Genomic DNA, 11,707 nt, shown 5'->3' with positions numbered 1-11,707 from the left:
GTATGAAGACTTTGTTAATGGATCTTATAATTTATAAATAACTTTTATTATTATTATTATATCTCCCAACAAGTATTGCTTAACAGCTGAAGTGACTGTCCTTTGCCCAAAACTTGAGTGTAAGGTACAAAAAAGCTTTGCGCCGGGATAATTATACACTTTGCGCCGGGTTTTGCATCCCCAAAACAGGGCCCTATGTGTTCACTAAAAATGTGGCCCGAGTGTGGTACAATGTTCTGTCTATGTGTGAAAATGGCCTGATGTGGTACAATGTTCTGTCCATAGTATACTTTCGATAATATGATTTGTGGAAGTTGATTAGATTTAAAATGAAACACAAATTTGTGGATAAAAAAACGGTGCATTTTGTGCCAATAAATTGTATTTTTACCATTCTTTTTTCCAGTTGTCAAGGTTCTCCTAAGTCCAGCCATTAATAATAACATATATTGTTGGATTATTATGTCATATTTTGGGGTTCTGTGTGTGAAAAATGTCAAGCGCACACCCTGATTGTGAAACTACACTTGTATTGAAAACATTCAGGGCCCTATATCGGCGATCTAACCCTGCTGGCATTTCAACATTGATTCAACGGTAAATAAACGTTATAAACGTTTTAAAAAAAACATTATAACGGGTGAATCAACGTTGAATTATGTGTTGGATTTGCAAATTGAATCAACGTTGATATCGCAACATTATTTCAACATCCGCCATTTCAACATTGGTGCTGATTTCCTTGATTTCTTATTTTACAACCATTTGTCAACATTTTACAATTAGCATTAAAACAGTGTTTCAACATTGACACAACAACTGACATTATTTCACCTATAATTCAACATTGATTTTCTTGACCTTTTTACAACCAACGTTGTTTCAATGTTTGTCTACATACCCTTTTACAACCATTTAGCATTAAACATTGTTTCAACATTGACGCAACAACTGATGTTATTTCCCCTATATTTCAACGTTGAAGGTCGGTCGTGTGCCGGCTGGGAAAACGCATGGTCACTGGCGAATAGCTAAGGGGTTTGTCCATTCGACATTGGGGGTGGTTTTGTTATCAAACGTTGAGCGCCTGGCACAACAAGGTGGTTCCTATGTTTCTTAATCAGTCATGGCTGTCAAGTCAAGTCAAGTCAAGTTTATTTATATAGCACATTTCAAACACAGTGGTCATTCAATGTGCTTTACATAAACAAAACCAAACAATAATAACAAATAAAAGCATAGAAGGGCAATATAGTCAAAGAATAGTTAAAAGGTAAAGATCATAATAAAAAGAAAACATAAAACACAAAGTAAAATCATTTAAAAATAAAGAATAATTAGTAAGCAAAAACAAAGGCAAAAGTAGTAAAAAAAAGTAATAAAAGACAAAGTAGAATAATTATCAAGGCAGATTCAGAATTTGTAACTCGGCACAGTTAGCAGAAAGCATCTGAGAACAGTTTGGTCTTAAGTCTAGATTTAAAACTGGGTACAGTTGGGGCCTTTTTAATGTCATCCGAAAGTTGGTTCCACAGCTGAGCCGCATAGCAGCTAAAAGCTGCTTCACCATGTTTAGTTCTAACTGTAGGTTTTACTAGCAGGTTTTTCACCTGGGACCTGAGAGGACGAGAAGGTGTGTACTGCTGAAGCATGTCTGACAAGTATTTAGGTCCTGCTCCATTTACTGATTTATAAACAAGCAATAGTGCTTTAAAGTCAATGCTGTGACTTACTGGAAGCCAGTGCAAGGACTTAAGAATTGGAGTAATGTGGTCAGTTCTTTTAGTTTTTGTTAGAGTCCTAGCTGCTGCATTTTGTATCACCTGAAGCTGTTTAATAGTCTTTTTAGGAAGGCCTGTGAACAGTCCATTGCAGTAATCAACCCTGCTGGAGATAAATGCATGAAAGTCATGTTTTGACATCAGCCCTCTGAGTTTGGCAATATTTTTGAGGTGGTAAAAAGCTGATTTAGTTATCGTTTTCATGTGGCTGTTGAAATTTAGATCACTGTCAATTAATACACCAAGATTTTTAACAGTATCCTTTTCCTTAAACCCTTTTGTGTCAAGGAGAGTGGCAACCCTAAGTCTTTCCTCATTTTTACCAAATATAATTACTTCAGTTTTTTCTTTGTTCAGCTGAAGAAAATGTTGAGACATCCAGGTGTTGATTTGTTCTATACACTGACACATAGATTCAAGAGGACCATAGTCGTTTGGTGATAGAGCTAAGTAAATTTGTGTGTCATCTGCATAGCTATGATATGAAATCAAATTATTTTGAATGATTTGTCCAAGTGGGAGCATATAGAGGTTGAATAATAGTGGCCCCAAGATCGACCCCTGGGGAACACCACAGGTCAAGGACGTTGGTGTTGAGGTACAGTTTCCGATGGCAACAAAGAAGCTCCTTTCTTGTAGATATGATTTTAGCCAGCTGATAACTATGCCTGTAAATCCAACCCAGTGTTCTAGTCTGTGTAGTAAAATATTGTGATCAACAGTGTCAAATGCTGCACTAAGGTCCAGTAGCACTAGGACTGATGTTTTACCTGAATCTGTGTTGAGGCGTATGTCATTGGAAACTTTAATGAGAGCTGTTTCAGTGCTGTGATTTGCCCGAAAACCAGACTGAAAGTAATCAAAATACCCATTTGATGTTAGGAAGGTGGTTAATTGATTAAAGACTACTTTTTCAATAATTTTGCCAATAAAAGGTAGATTGGATATGGGCCTGTAATTGTTTAGCATGGAGGCATCCAGGTTATTCTTCTTGAGAAGTGGCTTTACAACAGCTGTTTTCAGTGACTTAGGAAAAGTGCCAGACAGCAGTGATACATTTACAATTTGAAGGACATCCGCCGCTATGAGGTGAAAAACAGTTTTGAAGAAATTGGTAGGCAGAGTGTCTAAGACACATGTGGAAGAGCTGAGATTCTGTACCGTTTTTTCAAGTGTTTCGTAGTCTATCGAGCTGAACTCTGACATCAAGTTTAGTTTCCCTCTGTTTGTTGCTGGAAGTTCAGGTTGTTGAATTTGTAATTGAGCAGATATGTTGAGTCTGATTTTGTCAATTTTACCTTTAAAAAAAGATGAAAACTCATTGCATTTATTAGTTGAGAGAAGTTCAGGCGCTAATTGTGAGGGGGGATTTGTTAACTTATCTACAGTTGAAATAGAATACGAGTGTTATTTGAACTTCTATTGATAATGTTAGAAAAGAAAGACTGTCTTGCTTTGCATATTTCAGAGTTATATGTGCGGAGCATCTCTTTATGGATTTCATAGTGGATCTGAAGTTTGTATTTACGCCATTTTCTTTTTAGTCCTCCTACACTCTCTTTTTAGAAGTTTAACTGCTGGATTTTGCCTCCATGGTGCTTTCTGTTTGTCCTTAACTTTCTTGAATTGTAATGGAGCAATGTCATCCATAATGTTTGCCATTTTTGCATTAAAGTGATCAAATAAGTCTTCAGAGTCTGACAGTTGACTTGACTTTAGTGAAAGTGCTTGCTCAAAGAGAGCACTTGTCTGATCATTTATGATTCTCCTTTTTACCATCATAGCTGTGTTTTGAGTGTGTGGGGACATAGACACATCAAAGAACACGCAGAAATGATCAGATAAGGCCGTCTTTAACAGCTGTAGAGACATCGAGACCCTTTGTGATAACAAGGTCGAGGGTATGGCCGAGAGAGTGTGTTGGCCCCTGTACATGCTGTGTTAGGAAGAAAGTATCGATTAGTGCAATGAATTCCTTGGCATAGGCTGTGTTTTGGGCGTAACATCATTTAAACCAATGAAAATGACATCTGACATTCCCTTTAACAGCAAGCAAACACAAACAACATGAAACATATAAAGACAGTATTTGACAAAACACTATGCTACGGGGGACAGATTACAATGGGGGTTGAGGAGGTGTGTGTGTGTGCATGAATAGACATGTCCGTGTCTGTAAGTGTGTGAGTGATGAATGTTTTTGTATTGAAATCAGCAGCATTGCATAGTATGAAATGTTGTAAGTCTGGGTACTGTATCCTAAGAGGGGTAAGAGGGAGTGGGTATGAAGTTTTGATTATGTTGGGATGGGTCAGGCTCATCAAATCTCTCCTCTGACTGCTCCAGCCCTCACCGAGGCTGAGGAGCAAGCTGACCCTTCGGGGGGCGGGCCTTCCGAGGGGGGGAGGAGGGGGGCGTCCAGGGGTGCATGATGTTAGAACCACCCCTCTCTCGCCCTCCCCTACCCCTGACACCAGTTGTTATCCCACTGATGGGGCAGCTCATCTACACACCCCACTACCCCTGTGGTATGTGTGCCTTCTAATGTCTAAGTGCAGTAAACGAGGTGCGGAGCAGGGGGGAGTACTTATTCAGGTCTCCCCTCAAGCACCGCCCTCGCCCTTCCTCTGAACTGATTGTGTGCCTCCTCTAATATGAGATGCATTAAAAAGAGGTGGGGCGCGACTGTGCAGGGCCTCTTCAGGCCCTCCACAGAGCACCCCACCTGGTCCTATTCCTAGATGATTTAGTTACTGTTTTCTTGAATGGGGGTGTGAATGTATAGTATAGTATAGTATATAGTATATATACTCTTTTGATCCCGTGAGGGAAATTTGGTCTCTGCATTTATCCCAATCCGTGAATTAGTGAAACAGCACACAGTGAACACACAGTGAGGTGAAGCACACACTAATCCCGGCACAGTGAGCTGCCTGCATCAACAGCGGCGCTCGGGGAGCAGTGAGGGGTTAGGTGCCTTTCTCAAGGGCACTTCAGCCGTGCCTACTGGTCGGGGTTTGAACCGGCAACCCTCCGGTTACAGGTCCGGAGTGCTAACCAGTAGGCCACAGCTGCCCAATGTTGGACATTAAAAAGTGAAGTGTACAGAGTGGAGCCGGCCCTGGCAGTCACAGGGGAGGTGTGGTGGCAGGGAGGTCCCTCTTGGTGCGTATCTTCCCTCAGGATAGACACCCCCCTCTAGCTTATCCACCCAACCGTCCCACAAGGGAGCCAGTCCCAGCTGACAGCTTTCTATAAGGATCTAGTTTGTTAACTACCACAGTCACGAGTTGGGTCGCGATAGTCTGTCGTTTTTAAAAAGTGGGTCCCCAGAAAAAAAGTTTAAGAAACACTGGTATTAAGGTCAGAAGGCCCGCAGGTTAGCATCATATCTGAATCATCCGAAGGGTAGGACCTCCGTTTGACAAACCTCCGCATATACTCCGGAGGTTATATCTGAAAGCGCTTAATGTGGAAGTGCAGGGAGTCAAAGTGAAAGCGGGGGTGCACGCACCAAGGCACTTGTTGTTTGTGCAGAAAGACCTTTGACTACTGTTCTCAGAGCATTATGCTTTCTCTGTCTATGATCTGCAGCTTTTCTCAAACTATGGGTCTCTTCAGCAATTAACCTACTGGTCCACGTAGCCGTGAAATTAAGTTATGCCTGGTGCTTCACACGTCTGATCATTTGCAGCAAGATTGAATGGTATGGAACCAGGGACTGAAAAAAAAATAAACTAGGCTAAAGTTTCCCCAAACAGAAATACTTATTAAATTGGTGTCATCAACTTTATAGACATAGCCCAGTCAGCATATATGTCTCCAAGATGCTTGGAAAAGATCTGAACAGCTTTAATTACATCGCGTTCCATTTATGCTTCTGTTGGGAAACATCATAAGTCAGCATAATGTAAACTTGCACAGCTATGCAGATGATACCCAATTGTATATTTCTGTGGAGCCAACTAACCCAGATGGCCTTTGCTCCCTCACTGCATGCCTAACCTCCATTAATCAGTGGATGAGCAAAAAAAAATGAAACTAAATGATGACAAAACAGAGGTACTTTTGGTTGGACCAAAACCAAAGCGAGACATTGTTCTTAGTAATCTGGGGAACATGGCACACCAGGTCAAAAAAAAAGTAACAAGCCTCGGTGTCATCTTAGATGCAGAGTTAAAGTGATGGTTCGGAGTAATTTCACCCTAGGGTCCTTTGCACCATGACCCCGAGTCAAACACCCTCCCAGAACCTGTTTTCCCTTGGTCGAACCCTGGTCGAGTAGCGCTGTCAGAAACTAATGAGTTTCTGCAGTCGTAATGGTACCAACTTTTATCTAGTATCACTAAAAATGCCCTGAATAGTATGAAACTTCTACAGTATGTTCTTTACTCATAAAACGAGGCATAAGTTTATTTAAATAAGACTTGCCTGATGGATGCTACTATCTGCTACTATACCACTGCGTCGACGTTACTTCCGTGATTTGGGAAAAGCCCGTAAAAGTTGTATTCTAAAAGTTTATCAATTAATTGTTAATAACTAACTAACTAAGTATTCAAGTCACATTTCTAGAACTTATACTCTGGTATAATTATTTATATTTTTTATTCACTCGTTCAAATGTTCATACAGTTCACAAAGTTCTCATCAGGTGAGTGAAAGTTAGAATGGTGGTCATTTCAGATGTTTCTGCCACCACTTCATAAATTGAGAACTTTAAATTATTTGTAGAATATTGCTTTTTCACAACTTGAGCTGTGTTTGCAAAGACACAGAGTTCAGAGTTCAAAATATACTTTTGGGACTCCCTGCTAATACTTTTGGAAATGCTAAAGTCTTTTTATTAGTATTATTTCATTTGAGCTACATTTTACACTGATATGGCATGATGGCAATATAAAAACAGCTAACAATGGTATTAAATTGCAATAGCCTAAAGATTAAATGTAATGGAATATTTAACTAAGGTAGACTGCTGCTGTTCACAGCACTAAGCTATTTATGGTTACTGATATACTCCGAGTCTCTGGCCCTCCCTTAGAGCCAGGTATAGTGAGCTGGCCCTCAGAAGAAAAAGTTTGGGGACCACTGGTCTAAAAGGAAATAGATTAGTTTCACTTTAGCATATTTTGAAAATGGCTGGACAATTTGGAATGGAAATGGGTGGGGGTGGGTTAGTGTTAATTTCGTCAGACGAGAAGAGAGGAAATATGTTCGTCAACAACCTTTTTTTTCATGACTAAGACGAGACGATGACGAGACGGCAGTAATGTCCTGAAACACTGACTAAGACTATCTTAAGATGCATTATTGACGAAAAAAGACGAGACTAAAATGTTTTGCATGAAATAAAAACTAAGATAAAATCTCTCTTCATTTTCGTCTACAAAATGAGAAGACAGAATATCTAGCTGTTACGTTTTCAAAATATTCCAAATGAGTTCATACGCAGCTTTCCTGTAGGCTAGTCTACGTGCTGTTGCTGCAACCCTGTGGCTGCAACACGAAACTACATGGAACAAGAACACTGGAGATTTCTGCCAGAGTTAGCAAGCTAACTACCTAAGCTTTATGCCACAATGCTACATACCCAGAAGTTGAAGCTTCTCTCATACAAATGAACATCCCCCAGAATGCCCATACGAAAATGTTTATCATGTAATGTCAACTATTTAACTAGTTAGACTGATGATGCAAAGTTTGCTAGCAAGTAAGCTAATATGGAAAGTTCGGTAGCAAGTTAGCTATGGCTAAGATGGAGAGTCTGTTTGGGGAATGTGTTGTGTTTGGGCGCATATCGCCATCTAGCGAGGCGGAGTAAAACATTAATACTTTGGCCTATGACAGTGTTTCTCAAACCTTTTCAGTTTCAGGACCACTTAACTAACCCTATCTAAAAAAAAAAAAGATTAGACCTACTTCAACAGTAGCCTATAATTAGTCTACACAATAGGCCTACTGAACCACCTTGCTTATTGTCTTTGTACTTTGCTTATTGTGTGGATTCATACTGTATGATTTAAACTGGCATATCTTAGTTGCAGAACTGTTACTACATACATATTGAAGTTGGTTCAATATTGCAAACAACTCATCTATATTATATTTTACCACGTCTGCTCGCGGACTACTTGGGATACCTTGCGGACCACCAGTGATCCCCGGACCACACTTTGAGAAACACTGGTCTACGAATATGACAGTGGTCCAGTCAAATCTTTTACTGTCTATGGTCAAATCCCAGCCGAGCTATAACTGTAGCTCGACTTAACTGTACATGTAAACATACTGACTGACAAAAAATCAGAATGAGTAATTATAACAGACGAGTAGCCCTGTGGACACACAATATTGTTGGAAAATTGAGATGTGTGAAACACTATTTGACTGAAATGGTAATCAGAAATAATTTGTTATAAAAAAAAGACTAAAATGTGTTGACTAAAACTGACTAAGACTAAGATACCTTTAGTTTTCTTTTGACTAAAACTAGACTAAAATGACGAGACTTTTAGTCAACTAAAACTTGACTAACAAAAATGATATTTGAATGACTAAATATGACAAAGACTAAAAAGGTAATTTCGTCACAAGACTAAGACTAAATTAAAAATAGGTGACAAAATTAACACTAGGGTGGGTGGGTGCGATTGGATTTTTGGAGCTTCAGGAAAAATATTTTTAAAAAATGTCATACAGAGCCTGAGATATGGCATAATTACACTCAGTTTTTGAAGCTCAACTACTTTTAGGGCAAAACTGAGAAAGAATACTTTACCTTAGAAAAACAATACGGCAACTTCGATGCTTGGACCCCTAATAATTGTAACTATTTACATAGTTGAAAACGTAACATTTGTTGGCACACACATACAATGTACTGAACTCTGATGAATATTACATATTCATCACTGCATCATCATTTATACTTGTTATCTATACTTTCTGCTAATTTGCCTCATTAGTATCTCACTCACACAGACGCATGCACGCACACACACGAAAAGAAAAAAAGACATAGGACTATACAAAACAATGAAAAAATAGGCAGAGGATAATTTTACGGAGTGTCTATTTACACCCCTGGTACGAATAGCCTTGGCCACACAGCTGAGCTATTCACACCCTGTGACATAACAACAAAAAGACATTGCTCACGTGCACAAAAAACATGTGACATTCGTTTTTTCGTCAGCAGAAAGTGAAGAATTCTGCAGTTTCGGCACTAATATCTGTTCAGATTAAGTTTTAGATTGAAAAGTTGTGTTTTATTTTCATAATCTTGGTTCAGTGAACACATACAACCGTCAGTTTGTTAGTTAACAGAAATTTCATGAATATGACGTTCAGGCGTATAAACTATAAGTTTACCTGCAAACACCATTTGCTTGTGAAAGAAGATAGTGCAGTGGTCACAGACAAGGGTTAGCATGTAGGAGACTGGGGTTTGAATCCTGTGTGATGTGTTTTGGCAGAGTGAGTGTGCATGTGTACCAACGTCTCTGGAGAGAAGGCGCACAATTTGAACAAGAAATCGGTTCTTAAACGGAAGTTTTGATTGCAAAAATTAGCTAGTTCATGCACCAGGGTGTAAATAGCGTACAGTACTATAAACACCAGGGTACGAATAGCATCCACTTCTACTTCATACCTTATTCAGAGTGTCTATTACACAGCTGAGCTATTCACACCCTGTTACGTAACAACAAAAAAACATGTTGCTTGTTTTTAAAAAAAATATATATTATTACATTGTGTGATCAATATGCCAGAATAAATGCACAGGGGTGCAAATAGCATACACTGATATTTGTACCAGACGGGTAGGGGTGTGAATCTCTCATCTCTCTAAAAGACGATACGATTCGCATCTAGATACATGGGCACGATTCGATACAAGAAAAGATACATGTTTATAAAAAACGATTCAGTACAATTCGATGCGATGCGATTCGATGCAATTCGATGCAGTTCAAGAATGGAAAGCATTCTGAAAGATAATTTGCTCAAGGTGCACATTCATTTTATATTATCAATTATCATGGTTGTCAATTAGGCAACAAAATGTGTGAATATGATTATCTAAACTGAGGTTTGTTTCATATACTGTATTGAAATGGAAAAAAAATAGTCTACATTTCAGTCAAACACAGCAGCCAAATACAACATAAAAATACATTTTTATAGACTTTACAGATTTTATATCTGATTGTTTTCATGGAGCTGTAGCCTTGTTGAGGTAAGACAATACCGAAATAAAATAAAACAGTGCTTAAGACACTCTTGGCCTTTTCTCATATAGGCCTAGCCTACTCTAAAAGAATAAAATAGGCCTACAAATCAATTAACTCTCAGGGCTTATTTTGTTCCAACAGTAGACCTAATGCAGAAACCTAAAATGCCTAGCCTGGCGGGCCATCCTATATCACTGAAATGTATACAGGCTGAGCAAATTAATTTGCCGCCGCTAGGGTGCGTCTAGATTTCTAGGCTATAAAATGCCACAAGTCTAAGTGAATATGAACAAAATCATTGGCTAATAATTTATGCATCGTTTTAACAGCAAGGGCCAAATTATTATTTAACATTAAGGAAATCCCTTCATCAAAGGTAAGGCTACTCTACAGACTATCGTTGCTGTTTAGGAATGCTGTAAATTCTTAATTTTGCGCTGGATTTCGAAAAACAAAAGCGACCGAGTGCAAGTTGTCACATGCTTAAGTTGCAATAGATGTATGGGTAATGAGGTCATTTGACAACTTTGGGCAATGAATGTAACCAAAAACGAACTGCATTACCCACAATTCCGTGCCACGTATAGTTTTAAAACCAGAAGTGGGGTGAACGCGGTGCTTGGAACGTAAATGAACGTCTGAGCGAGCAGAAAAGGTTGTGCACCGATTCACAAGTAAATCGATATAACGACCGGTTCATTTCAGTTTTTTCCGATACGGGGCTTCACGTATCGATGTAGCCGTATCTTACACGTTAAAAACGGATACCGATACGTATCGGTTAATCTTTACACCCCTACAGACGGGGTATTAATAGAACACATTGCTGTGTGCACTGGGGTACTAATAGCATACATTGATATTTGTACCAGACAGGGTACTAATAGGACACATTGCTGTGTGCACCGGGGTACGAATAGAATTCATTTCTTATTGCACCAGGGTACGAATAACATACACTGCTAATTGTACCAGGGGTGCAAATAGCCTTACCCATAATTTTACCAGGGTCATTCCACATCAGTTCAACCAGGGCCCACGCACTTAGGTCTCAAAAAATTCTGAAAAAATTACCAGGTGTACCTATGTTACCCAGGAGACACACTGTAAAATTACTCTTATGTAAGATCAATACTTTCCAAGATACAGCCAGTTTTACAGGGGGAGGGGGGGTGTCGATTTTGTCCAGCCTCTTTTTTTTGTCAAAGTTCACAAGCCCACAGCGCAAGAACTAAACCATGTAGGAGGCTCAAATTTTGCATGCTGGTACATAAATAGGAATAGTATGTAGCAAAATCGTCAAGTTTGGTCTGGATAATCCTGCATGGTCATAGCTGTCCCTCAAAGTTGATACAAATTTTAGAGCACCCAAAGCAGGTGTTTAGGTGCTCTGAAAATGAGAACCAAAATTATTTTTTAAACTTCTAAGGTCTGCTGTTCAGACCCTGAAGGAATTACTTTCTGTTCATTGTTTTTTGTGAGAGTGTTCCTACTTATCTCAGTAAGGAAAATAAATCAAGAGCCTATGTTAAGTACAAATATGTCTTCTGAAGGCTTAAACAGAGCCCAGCCAAAAACTCCAATACAATTTGTATCAATTTTGAGGGACAGCTATGACCATGCAGGATTATCCAGACCAAATGTGACGATTTTGCTACATACTATTCCTATTTATGTACCAGCATGTAA

Source organism: Alosa sapidissima, chromosome 22 (assembly GCF_018492685.1).
Source record: "Alosa sapidissima isolate fAloSap1 chromosome 22, fAloSap1.pri, whole genome shotgun sequence".
Lineage (NCBI taxonomy): Eukaryota > Metazoa > Chordata > Actinopteri > Clupeiformes > Clupeidae > Alosa > Alosa sapidissima.
Note: the sequence above shows the minus strand (reverse complement) of the source record.